At 39.0% G+C, this 15854-nt stretch overlaps 1 protein-coding gene across 2 annotated transcripts in view; it reads left to right on the plus strand.

The window, feature by feature from the left end:
• FGD1 (FYVE, RhoGEF and PH domain containing 1) overlaps positions 1 to 15854 on the plus strand; it is a 64916-nt gene that overhangs the window by 13904 nt on the left and 35158 nt on the right. The window lies entirely within an intron of this gene.

Below are 15854 nucleotides of genomic sequence, written 5' to 3' on the forward strand. Positions count from 1 at the left end.
AAACTTTAGATCTTTTTGCTGCTTGGGAATTAAAATTCAAAACTTTTTAAAAGTACAAACAATATTAATTTGAATAAGAGTTCCTTGAAGATTACAACAGTGTGCAACCCCCTGGTGGTAAAGTTCATTTATCCACATTTAAAGGATCAAATCTGGAATTCAGGGGAAAAAAAACTTAATTTGAATTCTCATTGAAGTTAATAGGAAAAAATTAAATCTGATTTATTTTAATATCAGATTTCAGTGAAATTTATTGTTCTAAATGTAGCTAATTTTGGATTTAGTTTGAACACTCTTCTTACTGGGTCTTAATATCTCATCTAGTTATGAGTTTGCTTCAGTCCATTGTTTTGACTTTTACAGTCTTAACAAAGTTTGGGAGTTGGGGTTTGAAAGACTCCATTTGATACTTGTATTCCCTTTTCTTCGAGACATCTTTTTTGAAGATGTTTATTGTTAGCGATGAGGTGAAAATAATGAAAATGGTTTTGTCTAGCCTTTTCTATAGTGATGGCATAGCTTTTCAAATACAGTACTTTTCCAGTTTTACCTGACAGAAACACATCCATTGTTGACATTAAGATGTCCCTCAAAACTTTGTGAAGGCCTTTCTACAATAGCTTTGGCGATCTATACTCCATTTCTAATTTTTTCTGGCACTTTTAATTGTTAGATTTGCTTTATTGGTTTGGATTGTCTTTTAATAATGCTGTGAATTGTATCCTTTGGCAGAACAGCCAGATATAAAATAATTGAAGGGTGTTTTTTTTTAATTAACTCAAATTAGAAGAGTCTGCTTGGACTTGATCCAAGTCCCAATTCTCCCTTTCTGATGAGGCCTGCAGAAGCTGTACAGTAGCTGAGGTGGCATTATTTCTGTGAATTTTCATCTCTGCTTCTCTTACTTTCTCATATATTCCTGGAAGGACCACTTAGGAATATCTTTTATTTTCCAAACCAATCCAATGTGAAACGTGTTCCCCTTCTGCATATTGAAGTGGTTATTTTTCCTTTTACGAAGCAGATGTGTAAGTGGGTTGGTATAACAATCATGGGATGGGGTGTGTGTGTGTGTGTGTGTGTTGAGTAGTTCCATGTTCAAGGGCTGCTCCAATTGGTGCTAACAGACATCTGTAGTTAGCTCTGCGTGCAGCCTCTCTAGCTCCTTAACTCCTTCAAATCAGTGTGCACCAACTTGATGTCCTCCAGATGGGTTTGAATGCTACAGCAATGCAGCAACATTTTTCAGTTGCTTCAGACCTAGAGCCTACCAATGTGGAAATCGTGCTGAGCACAGATATATAATATGAGTTTGTTGGGAGGAAGGAAATAATGAACTGTCCTTTTTAAAAAAAAAAAAAAATTGGCTCAAAATTATCAGGCTTCTCTAGACTAGAAGCTGGCATGAAAAGACTTCTAAGGACACAAGCTCTGGTAAGTAGAGGTATTGTGGAAAAGCTAATGAAGCTATTAGAAGATAAATCCAGTGTGCATTAAATACCGTCCCTATTTAGAGTGAAATCAAGATCCAGATTCCTTGGCTTGTTTCTCCCATTCAGGCAGTGTACAGAAAACCCTCAATTTAACAAACACAATTGAGTCCAAAATTTCTGTTGTTGAGTGAAACATTTGTTAAGTGAGTTATGTCCCATTTTACAACCTTTCTTGCCACTGTTGTTAAGTAAATCACTGCAGTTGATAAGTTAGTAACCTGGTTATCAAGTGAATCTGGCTTCCCATTGACTTTGTTTGTCAGAAGGTCAGAAGAGGTGTTCACATGACCCTGGAATGCTGCAACCGTCATAAGTGTGAACCAGTTGCCAAGCATCTGAATTTTGATCACATGATCATGGGGATGCTTCAAAGATCGTAACTGTGAAAATGGTCATAAGTTACTTTTTTCAGGGCTGTGGTAACTTTGAATGGTCACTAAGTGAACTGTTGTAAATCGAGGACTACCTGTAATGGGATTGATACCATTCTGTTTGGGGTGGGAGGGATTGATTTCCGCCTGTCTTGTTACTTTTGTAATGCACTAGAATGGTTTCAGGCTATAACAATAAATAAATACATGTCACCATCGCAAAAGATGGTGCTACAGTTTTGATCTAAGTCAAAGTCAAAAGCCTTTATTGTCACTGTACATCATGTATACAACGAAATTGGTTTAGTTAGCCTCTACTGTTCATACAAGACAACCTGAACAGTGGTGGGTTGCTACTGGTTCTCCCCCGTTCTTGCGAACCGGTAGTGGAAATTTTGAGTAGTTCGGAGAACCGGTAAATACCACCTCTGCCTGGCCCCACCCCCAATCTATTCGCTGCTTCCCGACTCCCAGCTGATCGGCTAGAAGGAAAAAATCAGGGCTCACTTGACAAAGAAGAGGGAAAAAACAGGACACCTTAGCTTTAAATTGAGAAGCCAAAAAGCCTCCCAACTGATTGGCTAGAACCGATCCACTCCTCGTAAACCGCTCGGTGGTGGTAGATTGGCAATTGAGGCCAAGCTGTTTCCAATGCTCTCGGTGGTGGCAGAGCGGCAAAAAACTGTTTAAACTCTTTCTGCGGCACTTCAAAGAGCCGCCCTACAGCTGATCAGTGGTAAAAGGCAGTGTGGTGGTAGACCAGTGCACTCCAAAAACAAATGGGTAGACTGGTGCGCTCCAAAAACAAATGGGTAGACCAGTATGCTCCAAGAACAAATGGGTAGACCAGTACGGCTCTGCAAGCAGTTAAAAGCCTGGTAGACCAATACCTCTGCTAAATCCTAAAGAATTGTTTGTCACATGACCATCAAACCATGCTCACAAAATAAGCCCCGTCCATAGAACCAGTAGTAAAAAAATTTAGAACCCACCCCTGAACCTGAATAATATAAAGGATAATCCTTATACAAGAAGTTAGGGAAAAAACTAGTCATGCGTTTCCATATGTAAAACATATTCTGTGCAACGTGTATATCTACCTAATGCAACTCCATCAGCATCTTCTCCTAGGTACCCTATTCTGCTCAGCCTGGGGTAAAAAAAAATTCTGGTTGTACCTAAATGACATTTCCTTGATGGAGCCAAAGTTCAGTTTTGGGGCTTTGTTTAAATGCCTTGTGATTGACTCAGTCAGATAGGAGCAGACTTCAAGATTCCAGATCTAATAAATATACTGTATAGCTTATATTTGTCTAATTCTGTCTTTGCAGGCTGGTCTGGGAGTACAGGATATCCTCGACTTATTTAGTGACCGTTTGAAGTTACAACATCCTTGAAAAAAGTGACTTATGACCATTTTTCACACTTACAACCATTACAGTATCCCCATGGTCATACGATCAAAATTCAGATGCTTGGCAACTGACTCATATTTATGACGGTTGCAATGCCACGGGGTCATGTGATCCCCTTTTGGAACCTTCTGACAAATAAAGTCAATGGGGAAACCAGATTCACTTAACAACCATATTACTAATTTAACAGCTGCAGTGATTCACCTAACAACTGTGGCGAGAAAGGTCATAAAATGGGCCAAAACTCACCTAACAAATTTCTCACTTAGCAAGAGAAATTTTGGGCTCAATTATGGCCGCAAGTCGAGGACTACCTGTAGTTAATCCAAGGAGCAGAACGTTTAAGAGCTTTGATGAATAATAACTTTGATTGATAATATTTTAGAAGAATTAAGGATTCCAGCAAATATTCCCTTTTAAATGAGGCATCTCTATTCAGGCCTTTAGGGACAACAAAACTCTCCATCTTCTCTTGCTTTTTTGATATAACAAGCTGGTAGCTTGCCTCATTTGTAAAGGTGGACCATATGTCCTCTCTCCATTTTGAAAACCGTCTTCCTTTTGGTCAACTTGAGAAGTAGCTCTCATAATTTTAATGGAGTCCCTACAATTCAAAATTGGAGTTTAGAGGGCGCAGCAAAATATAAAATGATGGCTGATATGATAGCATCATTTGCCTACACTAGAAGGGATACCCCTGTGGAAATATAGATCTTTCTAAATTGTTATAGAATATAGATCATAAAAATTTAGAAAAAGCGAGTGCCATTTATTGCTTACAACAATAGAATTTATTGCTTAGAACAATAGTCAAAATATTTCTCCAGCTCTAATCTCCCTGTTTAAATAATGACATTATACACTACCTCTCTTATAGACTACCTCTTTAGGCATTTATGTTTTTTGCCAGCCTTCAATTGTAATTTCCTATTTCTACTTTTTGGCTTCTACCCTGTGACACTTCATGTGCCTTCGATATGTATGCAGTCTGCAAGTTCCCAAGTTCTTTGCCCAAGTGGTAGTTCAAGAGAGCTGAAGGGCCTCAGTGGGAAAGCTGCCTTCAATCCAGTCCATTGGCCTGATGTTTTAATGTTTGTCCTCTTCTTAGAAGTGTTTCAGCTTTGCCCAATATGCTTTTATTCGTGGCCTGTGTCTGCTGAGGCAGTGAAGATTTTTCTCAATAATTAACTACATCTTTGGGTTGAAAAAGAAATCTAGGCCTACTTCCTTCTCTCCATATTAATGGAAAATGCTTTTGGTTTTGGGGTTGTTGTGTTTTTTTTTTTGGTAGAGCCTTAAAGTTAATTGTGGGCTGTTATCGCCATTTATCTACTGCTTGCCTTCAGTTTGCTTAGCCTTTGCTCCCAGTTCCTGTCCTTATAAGTCTTGTATTTGTACCATTTTATTATCTTTGTTGATATTGTCTGCTCTGATTTTTTCCAAAGTAAAACCCGATGGTATGACTCAGTTGAGGCCTAATCCATCCAAAATGTATATGTGTTAGTGCCAATTCCATTTTGTTCGCTATAGGAGCTTTGCTGCATAAACAGAAGCTTTGTTTGGTAACCAGTTACCATACATGGCAATGACTGATGTTGTACAATATAAGCAGCTGTCTGTAGAATTCATGGACAGAAATGGCTTTGTATTATTTTATCTAGGAAGTTTGTGCTGCTGATCCATTATCTCCGAATGACATTTCTACACTCTTCTTTCGATGGTTTGAAATACAGGAATGGTGTCTGTCAGCTACAGATCCGTTTGATTGCCTAAGATATGTTCTTTTTAAATTGAGTCATTCCTGCAGAATGTCAAGTTCTGTATCCTGGTTTAAATTATCCCCTTCTAGACAGGAAAAATTTCTGAGGGTCCATTTTTACAGTCAATGGAATCAAATTACTGTATACATTTTTCCTTGATTGTGCTTCTGCAGGAAACCAGGAAGAATTACTTCTTTGAATGCCCACCCTTCCTATTAGGAAACTCTCTGGGCACAACAAGCAATCAGAGAGAGTTTAAACCTAATGTCTTCCTGAGAGGCTGAGTTTGGATGGGGGAAGGGTGTTGTATCTATTTAATGTTTTACCAGAAGACTGAAGATATCTGCTGATAACGGTGTTTTTCAAACTCAGCAACTTTTAAGGCATGTGGCCTTCATTTCCCAGAATTCCCTAGTCACCTGGTCTAGATAAAAGTGTTAATGGTTGTAAAATTACGGTATATCAAAACTTATTTGTTTATGTTGGAAGAAGCTTAAGTATTTTTCATTTAACAGTTAATAGCTTACCCTCCTGGCACATTTGCAATGTTTAAAAAAAAGGGGGAGAACGGATCTTCTGTAGTTAGCTTCTACCACTGTAAATGTGTATCCTATTTGCAGTTTTGCAGAATTGCTAGTGAATATTTTGTTTCTTTGTAATCCAATAGTTCCTCTTTATAAAAAAAATCCTATTGCCTATTTCTTTTTACCTGTTTAGATTCGTCGTCTTCATTATAATGCTTTATTTGGCAAGAACTAGGGGTAGCAAGTTAGAATCAAAAGCAGCTGTACCATTCAAGTAAGCTGCAAAATAGGAGACTTTGGTTGGGTGAAAAGGGAGGGGCGGGCAATTCAGCAAAAATAGCTTCAAAGGGCTGAGAAAAACAAATGGAGAAAAATGGGCCCGAGTAGTGATGTGATTGAGTAACAATGTGGGAAATTCATAATCTACTAATGGCAGATCTTCAGTAGCAGGAGGGCTGAACTATGTGTGCAGGATTAATCTAGCCAGTTGAGGTTTATTTAACAGACTGGGCCATGACTTAGCAGAAACTCTGAAGCCCATCACTATATTGGGAACCACTTGATTTTTTTTTTTTAATAGAAGAGAGCATGTTTTGCCAAGTTTTTCATTTTGGCTTGAACAACCAAGGTTCATTCTCTGGCATCTAAGAAAGTTGTTCTAGATCAGAGAACTGGCTTTAAATGGGGCATGCTGTGTAGCTGGCTCAGATTGCCATGCTGCCTTTCATGTCGCTGCCAGTACTAGTACCAATTTGAATCCTGTTTCCCAAGGTTGTGTCATCAATGTGATAATATAAATACCACTCATTCTATTTAAAAACTGTTAAATTACTCTGGAGCCATGAACTCCATTCATAATTGTTCTTTAATTTGCAGTTTTTAGCCAATAGTGGTCTGTATCAGTTCTGCCCTATTTGAATATGAGGGGCCTTGTGCAGGATCTTGTCAAAGGTCTTAGTGAATTTGAAAAGAGTGAAGAACTAAAGTGCCCCTCCTTCCTTATTCACCAAATAGAGTCCATTTCTTCCCTAAATTGCTAAGCCAGCTAACAAGTAAAATAAAACTTTTTCAGGGTGGTGGTGGTAGTTATGGAACAGTCTTTTAAATTTGCTTCAATTAGTCCATATTTTGCTATGATTGTTAAGATGTTAAAATGAAGAAATAATTTATTAATGCTTGATATAAGAACCAAAGATACAGGTAGTCCTTGACTTATGACTGGTTGCAACAGATACTTCGACCTCCAAAAGATACTTAGACCTGGTTCCAAACTTCTAGCTGCTGGTCCCCCCAGTCATATGACTGCATTCTGGGCATTTCTGATGAAAATTGTCATTTGTTTCTGGTTTTTGGCAAAAAATACCCCTGGAAAACAATTGTTTTGCTTAATGACCATGGTATTCATTTTACAACCACCATATTTGCTTAACGACTACCACAAAAAGTAATGAAATCAGGTTGGTCATGTGATGAGCCAGTTTAGCACAATCACGGACTTATGACCATAATGGGCATTCTCCGTTCTCAGACTCCGGTCCTTGTAGAGAATCTACAGGGGTGTATGTCAAAATATGCAAGCTGGTGCAGTTTTGCTACTGATGGATGCCCTTTTCTATATAGGCATAATGTTGTTGCATGTATGAAAGGGATGGGCTTTGGTTTCAATGATGTACAGGTGGTCCTCGACTTACAATAGTTTAGTGACATTTCAAAGTTACAACGGCATTGAAAAAAGTGACTTGTGACTGTTTTTCACAGTTATAGCCTTTGCAGTACCCCATGATCAATCATGTGATCAAAATTCATATGCTTGGCAACTGGTTCATATTTATGACTGTTGCTGTGTCTCAAGATGTGATGTGATGATCATGAGCCATGGTGGCGCAGTGGTTACAATGTGGTGGTTAGAATGCAGTACTGCAGGTTAATTCTGCTGACTGCCTGCTGCCAGCACTTTGGTAGTTTGATTCTCACCAGCTCAAAGTTGATTCAGGCTTCCATCCTTCCAAGGTCAGTAAAATGAGGACCCAGACTGTTGGGGACAATAGGCTGACTCTGTAAACCGCTTAGAGAGGGCTGTATATTATGAAGCAGTATATTAAGTGTTATTGCTATTGCTATTTTGCAACTTTCTGACAAGCAAAGTCGATGGGGAAGTCAGATACACTTGACAACCAGGATGCTAATTTATCAACTGCAGTGATTCATTTAATAACTGAAGCAAAAAAGGTTGTAAAAGGGGGCAAAACTCACTTAACAAATGTCTCACTTAACAACAGAAATTTGGGGCTCAATTGTGGTCGTATATCGAGGACTTCCTTTATGTGCCATCTTACAGATTTTGACACCCCCAACGCAGCTGTCAGAATATTTATTTTTTGTTCCATTGTGTTAAAAAGAGGAAGTAAGGGTGACAATTTTCTAATACAAAGCCATGATGTACTTCGTCTAATTGCAAACAGATGTTTTCCGAGCAGATACTGGGGAAAATCCATAAAACAACTTAACAAAGTTGCTTTACCTGGTTTTACCAGCAAAAATACATATTTGCTAACTGGGATTATAGGATTAGGGTTTGTGTATCATATACTGTCTGATTCTCAGCAGTGGAGCATTTAAGGCAAAAGAGTGAATGAAAGAAATGGTTTGGGCTTTAAAAAGGCTTCATGAACTTTTTTGGGTACAAATGTTTATCAAACTCATATAGCTTTTAATATATTGCCCATTTTACCAAAAGCAACTCTGAACTGTGCACAACAATGAGATAAAGGCAACAATGTAAAAAACCCACAGATATAAAATGTAAAAATCAATATTAATAAGTATTATAAAAACCAAAAACTCTATTGTTTCAAAAAAAATTAGGAACAGCCTGCGTGATAGACATGGCAAAAACAAATAGGCAACAGCATCATTTTAGGCTTTTTCTTACCAATTTCCTCTTGACGACTTCCAATTCTTCGTCATTTTGACAAAGGGCAGATCCATTGAGCTTCCTTGGCTTGGCATGAAGACAGCCTACTAAGTGCTTCCTGTGTATTCCACACCTGTCTGCCTCCCGCCTGCCTGTCTGTCTGTCTGTCTGTATTTGAGAGAGACTGAGGATGGCTTCAGGTGCTACACTGTGGAAGTGGTGCTTTTCACCTTATGCCACTTTTTGAGGAGGCTAGATGATTGCCTTTGCTTCTGTTTTCTGAAGCTGCTTACACAGTTTCAGGCTAGGCACCCTGCCAGGATCTGAGTCTACTCATACTATGCGTGGTAATGAGTTTACCTTTACCTGCAGGCCTGGTCACCCTCAGTTGATTGATTGCCCATTGACTCCTAAGGCTGGCAATGTAATGAGGCACTTCAGCCTCAGTTCCTGAGAAGTCAGAGTAGACCACATCGTTCACCACTAAGTCACGTGGCAGTAAAGTCTAGAGTTGAACTGCACAAGTAGATGGTTCTTTGTCTTGCACCCTCACTGTTCGATATTATGTTTTAATCCTATGAGAAAAACTTCTATTATCACCACCTTTTTTCCCCACATCATGCATATATTTAAATACCTCTACCATGTCCTATCCATTTCTCCCTTTGCTTAAACTAGTAGGCTTTAAGCTTTCTTCCCAAGGAAAGACCTGTGGTGTTTGAGTGCAGCTTTAAAATTGTGCACAATTTTCCAAGTGTTGGCTACTCACTAGTATAAAAGAATCCAATGAAGGTAGTTTGAGCCCAAGTATTTTCTTGTAATCTCTGGCATGGAATTTGCCCCGTTTGCAGCTGTTGCATCCTGGCTGAATAGTTTCATTGAGCTACCCCCATAAATGCAGTATCCCTTTCCTGTCTGTACCAGGTCACTACTTTTATCGTAATCTTGGAAGTCACCGAGGTGGCTTGATTTGCTTTACATCTCTGCTTTGTCCTTTTGATTAAGCAATACTTATTCGCCTCCTTACATTTTTTAAAAAAATCTTTAAAATACATATTTGCAAACCTTGTCAAATCTTCTTTGTATCTCCCTTTCTAATAGTAATGTGTATCTAATGGCAATGTTTGTTTGCTTATTTGATATCCACCTCAGATCCCCAAGATGGTCTACATAAAAGAAAACAATACAATGACATTGAGGCTCTTCTGACTTCCTCTGACATGTGGCATTGTTCTGGGTAGCCTATCTCTCCTTTGCCCTAAAAGTGTAAATCTTTTTTACTGTCCAAGGGCAGAGAGAGGTGGGGGGGGGGCTGTTACCTTTGTTCAGCAGCTGCCAAGGGAACTGGGATCTTCTCTTGCTTCAAACAATCTTCTTTTCTTGGGTGAGAAGAAATCTTAATGTAGTCACGTTTTCTATTTCTGGCAGTATTCAGCCTGTAAAACCAGAAAAAATCTCTGCAAAGACTAGAAGCAAAAACCAACCTTCACGTTTTGCTATTTTCCCGCAGAATTCTCCATTGTTATCCACAAGAATCGCTATTCAAAAATGTACTGCTGCCACTGAACTAGAAAATTTAATGCAGCTATCATGATTGACAACACTAGTTCTTCATAAGTGAATTTAATCTGCTTTTCAGATGCTACTGTTAAAGCTACATGCATAGTAATATCCTGGTACATGGCTTCCTAATTGCCTGAATGTATCTTCAGTGGTAAAAGACATAAGGAAACCACACTTGTATACATCATTTTGGACTGTTTGTCTGGTTTCCTAATCTATTTTGAGTATCTGGGCAGATAGAGATTGAGCCCAAAAGTTCCATTGCCAAGCAAGACAGTTCTTAAGTGAATTTTGCCGCATTTTATGACCTTTCTTGCCATAGCTGTTAAGTAAATCATTGCAGTTGTTAAGTGAATCTGGCTTTCCCGTTGACTTTGCTTGTCAGAAGGTTGCAAAGGGTGATCACATGACCTCAGGACACTGCAAATGTCATAAATGTGAGCCAGTTGCCAAGCATCCACATTACGATCATATGACCACAGGGTTGTAGCAACAATTGTAAGTGTGAAAAATGGTCATAAGTCACTTTTTTCAGTTTATAACTTTGTATAACTTTATATATAACTTTATATATAACTTTCAAATTATAACTTTGAACACTCACTAAATGAATGGTTGTAACTCAAGGGCAACCTGTACAGCTTTTGAATGGCAATGGTTTTGATTTTTATGTAGCCATACTTAAAATAAATGAACTACATATGATTAATATAATTTCAGGCCTCATTAAAAATGACAGATCTAGCAGTCCTGGGGAAGACTGCAAAGATTTTATAGAGCAGAATTTGTTATCCTGCCTTCAAGAAACAGGAGTAAGTCTGTCTAGTTCCCATTTTATCCCTACAAGGATGCCGAGAAGGAGGTTAGGCTGAGAATGGTTTTGGATCCAATATTATTTTGTGGCTTGGACAACTGTGTAGGGAATTGGGGTACCACCTTTGTAGTCCTGGGCCACATCTATTACTGCTGCACTCCATTAGCTTCTTTTAAATCGTTTGGCAAATTCCTTATCCGTGTTAAGATCTGCCTCCCCTCCTGGTTATTGTGGCTGATGGGCTTGATAAAGTTAATATTAGGAATAAGGCAACACTTGGACAATATATAACCACCATTAGGGTTTTTTTTTTTTTGCCGTCCCGTCCGTTTTTGCCATCCCGGCCGTCTGTTTTGGCCTATAGAGGAATCATGGGTTTAAGGGGCCATCATAAATCTCCCTATCTGTTTCATCTCTGTTTGCAAACACCACCAAAAAAACCCAGACTAATTTTCCTTGTTCCAGGTTACAAGCAAATTGGGAATCTTGAAATCTGTAAGTCTTAAGGCATCTCTTTTTTCCTTGAAAATCCTCCATGCTTTTCAGTCTGAGGCACCCCAGTGATATTATAACATTGCTGGTCATGTGCTATGAAGCCTTTGAACATGCACACATGTTCACACATACACACAAACATGCACATATATTTAATATATTGCCACAAGAAAATAGTTGCTCATGCCAGCTGTAAGAGGCAAGGGGAGAAGAAATTGTTCTGGACCTTGGACCTCTGGATACAAGAACAGTTTTTTCCCGAATGCCATCACTGCTAAACAAATACTCAACACTTGTCAAACTATTTACTAAGTCTGCACTACTATTAATCTTCTCATCGTTCCCATCACCCATCTCCTCCCACTTATAACTGTATGACTGTAACTTTGTTGCTGGTATCCTTACAATTTATATTGATATTGTTTCCTGATTGCTTATTTGTAACCTATGACTATCATTAAGTGTTGTACTTTATGATTCTTGATTAACATATCTTTTATTTTATGTACACAGAGAGCATATGCACCAAGTCAAATTCCTTGTGTGTCCAATCACACTTGGCCAATAAAAATTCTATTCTTTTCTATTCTATTAATCATTATTTTCTGAACATTTATAAAATGGGTTGATGTATATTTTTAACCCTTTGGAATGGTTCCGTTTACTTTAATTGTTTTGCAAGATTTGGATGTGATAGTTTTCTGCTTTGACTCAGTATTTGTAACTGCTGGTATCTGCAAGATTTTTGCATTAACCTTCATTTTTGTTTCTCATGGTAGTGTAGTCTATGCGAATAAAAGAGTTCATGGTATCCTATATGCTAATTTTCAAAGAATAAAATAGAGCAGTTGTCTGGGCAAGGCTTGATGCTGTTAAGTTATGTACACATTTATTTAACAGAATAGCAAATATCTGTATACATTACATGCCCTTTATATGGATTGCTTCTCTTTAAGAATAAATGAAGCTTTCATTTTTAAGAAATGAAGGATTTTTCAGAGGAAGCTTTTATTGTACAGTTCCCTTGTTTTACATAAAGATCTTGGAAAAAACCATCAAGTTGATCTTGTCTACTATTTGCAGCCTCTATGTTTTCCCCCTTTTCTCTTTTTTATCTCTTACACACACACACAAAATCAGTGAAGAATTTCTTCTATCAATGACCTTTGATAGAAAGCAGTAGGAACTGATTGTCTGGAAGCATTCTAAGAAGTTCCAGCATTTCTTGCTCCAAAGGTGGCTGGCTGGGAAAGGCTGATAAGTGACTGCTGAGGACTGTTTCTCCTTCTCTAAACTGGGAGCTTTCCAAAGTGGACTTAGAGATCCTTTGAGGCTTGCTTGAGCTAGTATAGTAGTTGTTGGTCTTATTGAGTTACAGGGGTGTGGACTAGAATAGGGGTCTCCAACCTTGGCAACTTTAAGACTTGTGGACTTCAACTCCCAGAATTCCTCAGCCTTGCTGGCTGAGTTGTTGAAGTCCACAAGTCTAAAAGTTGCCGAGGATGGAGACCCCTGGACTAGAATACCTTCCCTTAGTCTCTGGGGTGGTCTTTAAGAGACAAATGAAATTATGAGAAGTCTTTCCTCCATATATTTTTGAGCATGTTTTCGGTTTCACATTCCTCATTTTTTAGGATCCAGTCATGCCCCTGCAGTGGCTTGATTGAAACTCTTAAGACTTCACTGATGAGGATGATTCAGTTCAAATTGTGTTGGAAATGTTCTTGCTAGCAAAAATTGGCCAAATTTATAGGACTGACTCCAAATCGGCCTCTAGCTCAAGTAGTCTCAAACTGTAAGTAGGCTCACAAATTGAATTAAACTATAGGATTGGTTTCTTTTTGGATTATCACGTTGTGCCAAGCTCACTATTTGGGGTTGTGCACATTGTATATGGATTAATAGTGTGCTCTTAATCCAATTATCGTTTCATATTATGAAACAAGCAACCTTTCAGTAGCCAGAGATCATACTTAATTTTGATGATGGGTGGAAGAATTGTACAGTAGAAGGTTAACAAAGGTAAGTAGGATATATTATGTACTGTATGTGCACAGTTAGGATTGTTCTTTCTTTTCTCTGTTTTTCTTTGGGGAAATACTTTTTTAAAAAAAGGTTTTTCATGGGTTTTCGTAAGTTTCCCACCTCAGAGTAGTGGGAAATACCATTCATTTAGTGAGGGGTGGAGGGGGTTCTTGCAGCGGGCACAAAAACCAGGTGGTTAGTGCACTTTGATATGCCCATGTGACACTTCTATAGAGTGAGTTGCATTGGCTACCAGTACAAATCAAGGTGCTGCTGGTCATCTATACCATATTCAAAACCCTCCAAGGTTTTACTTGGTGCAGATCTGGTTATTTTCAGGATAGCAATAGCAATAGCAGTTAGACTTATCTACCGCTTCACAGTGCTTTACAGCGCTCCCTAAGCGGTTTACAGAGTCAGCATATGGCCCTCAATAATCTGGGTCCTCATTTTACCCACCTCGGAAGGATGGAAGGCTGAGTCAACCTTGAGCCTGGTGAGATTTGAATTGCCAAATTGCAGGCAGCCAGCAGGCAGCAGAAGTAGCCTGCAGTACTGCATTCTAACCACTGTGCCACCACGGCTCTTAGAGGATCATCTCTCTCTCTCTATAGTTGTTTCTATTTGTCCTTAAGGGGAGAAAATTTGGTATGTTCCAGATCCCTTTTCTGTCGCCATACCTGTCCTTTTGGAACAGCATCACTTTTGAGATTGATATAGCCCTAATCTTGCTGACTTTTAGAGGGACCAGGCTGTTCTTATGGGCTGAGATGGCGTGAGAACCCACAGCTAGTTTATAGGGAGTCTGTCTTCCCCACAAATCCTTTTGCAAGCCCTTACCCCCCCCCCATGTTGCTTAGTGAATGGGAGCCCTTAGATATCACTGTTTCACTCACTAAATTAATAGCAGGTGTGGAAAATAAAACTACATCTTAATACACTAGCATGTGCATCTATATTGAGCACTGTGTTTTGTTTAAATGGACAAAAGCTGAGCAATGTGTGCTGTCATGTAAACTTGTTCACCAGTGTGCGTAGGAGTTGAATGCCATTTTAATTTTTTTACTTTTGAGTTGCACCTTAGCCTGGAGACAGAAAGCCTACCCAGTCTTTCTGACACCTAGACAATAAGGATATGCAGCAAGCCAAAGAGGTTCTGCAGAGCCGGCAGAGGTGTGCAAACTCTACACTTCTAGAGTGTACAGTTAAAGAGCCTTTTTCAAGCTTACAGGAAAATAGGCATTTTGAGTTAAAGAGGTACTGACTGGGGCAGCAGGTCTGTTTTGAAACAGCTTTTCAGCTTTCGATCCAAAGCCATGCACATCTCTAGAAGGTAATTGTTTTGTTGCTTCTAAGAATCACTGGACAGGAATTCATGTGGACCTTTTTATGTTAAAGTAGCTAAATTCCATAGCGGGATGCGGTGGCTCAGTGACTGAGATGCTGAGCTTGTCGATCGAAAGGGCAGTTCAGCGGTTCGAATCCCTAGTGCCGCGTAACGGGGTGAATTCCCGTTACTTGTCCCAGCTTCTGCCAACCTAGCAGTTCGAAAGCACGTAAAAAAATGCAAGTAGAAAAAATAGGGACCATCTTTGGTGGGAAGGTAACAGCGTTCCATGCGCCTTTGGCGTTTAGTCATGCCGGCCACGTGACCACGGAGACATCTTTGGACAGCGCTGGCTCTTCGGCTTTGAAATGGAGATGAGCACCGTCCTCGAGTTGGGAACGACTAGCATATATGCGTGAGGGGAATCTTTCCCTTTAGCCAAATTCCATGCCTGTGAGTTCAACAGTTCTTTTTGACTAGAACGTCAAGACCCACCAACCAACCAAGCCCCAGTGCAAAACACCTTTAAAAATGAGGAAAGTACTTTGTTTTGTATATCGAAGATGAATGTAAACCATGGTCCTTCCACCCCAAAATCTGCTCTGAATTACCTTAACGATTCTTAACTGCAGTGCAAAGGTGAGAAATTGTTTGCCATTATTTTTTGTTAATTACCTGGGATTCAGAAATCCTTGTAGCACAGAGAGATAGTTTTACAGGTCCCATAACACTTACTTGGCCCAGACATCTTCAGATAGTCTATATATACCCGCCCACTCTTTTCTTTTTCCTGCCAGGTTGAGGGCAGAGGGTTTTTTTTTTTTCTTCCTGGAAATTCATTCCACGGTGCTTCATATTTTCCTATGTTTATCTTAGGAAAGTATATACTGTTTGCTTTCTTACAAAACATGATAAAACAATGAAAACAGGCAGTCTTCATTTTCAGCTTTGAGTCCCCCTCCCCCTTCATTCTTTTATTAACTGACTACAGAAAACAAAGGAAAAAAAGACAAAATGATAAAAGAAAAGTAAAAAAAATCACCATCCGAAGCATATACTTACATGCATATATAAAGTTGTTAATTACACATTTCAGTGAATGGAAACCATAATTCTAATGGTTAGTGGATAATCTACATTGATAAGTTATTGA

This window comes from Pantherophis guttatus, chromosome 2, assembly GCF_059756535.1.
Source record: "Pantherophis guttatus breed Tessera chromosome 2, ASM5975653v1, whole genome shotgun sequence".
Lineage (NCBI taxonomy): Eukaryota > Metazoa > Chordata > Lepidosauria > Squamata > Colubridae > Pantherophis > Pantherophis guttatus.